This window comes from Apaloderma vittatum, unplaced genomic scaffold (assembly GCF_000703405.1).
Source record: "Apaloderma vittatum isolate BGI_N311 unplaced genomic scaffold, ASM70340v1 scaffold5968, whole genome shotgun sequence".
NCBI classification, from domain to species: Eukaryota; Metazoa; Chordata; class Aves; order Trogoniformes; family Trogonidae; genus Apaloderma; species Apaloderma vittatum.
In genome coordinates this window covers 8,696-9,615 of record NW_009730110.1, presented here as the reverse complement: position 1 = coordinate 9,615, position 920 = coordinate 8,696, and positions in this window count along the sequence as shown.

Genomic DNA, 920 nt, shown 5'->3' with positions numbered 1-920 from the left:
GGGGTGTGTGGAAGCTTTGCAACTGCCAAGAATGCAAATTTTCACTTCCAGTTCAGGCAAGCAAGGCATGTCCTCGCTTTAATCCGCTGCTCAGCAGCCCGCTCCTCGCCAGCGCGCAAGCTGCTCTCAGTTTTGCTCCGCTCGGCATCACCCGCCGCCCTCCAGGCTGCAAAGGAAAAGCCAGCCCCGCGCGTGGGGCGGCCAAGCTGCCATCTGCCAAGTCCCGTTTGACAGGGACACCAAAGAGCAGGGGAACTCGCCTTCGAAATCTCCCCAAAGTTGCTTTGTCACCTCCGTTTGTCTGCAGTTTTCAGGAACTCCGACTTCAGTAACCACGCAACGCGGGCTAGCGGCGCGTCTGGCCCGAACCAGCGACGAAGCGTTCGCGTGCGAACCTTCAACTCCAGCTTCAACACGTCTGTATAAGCAACAGCAAGGAAGAAAGAACTGTTCTTGCTGTTCAACAGCTTGACAGCCTGAAGCTACAGCCGGAGCGTTACGAGAAGCGTCCACACTCCGTCCTCAAACAGATTTGAGAGTCCTGACAAATGGGCAAGCTCTTATTAATGCCATTTTCTTGACAGCATCCCTACAAAGGAAAAAAAAAAAAGCCACAGGAAAATCTACCCAGCCAAATCTAGAAAAGGGACCTAACGTATGTACTGTTTAGCCTGTGTAGCTTTGGTGGTTGTTTTTTTTTTTAATAGGAGGTATTTCCATTAGCCAGCACGGAATGCAAAGTAAGTTTACTATTTTTCTACGAGTCTGGATAATCCGGAAGTATAGAGGAAATGAACAGGAAGAAAGTTCTTCAGAGCAAAGGAGGATTCCTTGCAGGCAGCCAGCTGCACTTGCCAACTCTACCATCTGTGCCTTAAAGAACACGAAAAGAGACCAACTCAGATGTGGCCGAGAGAAAC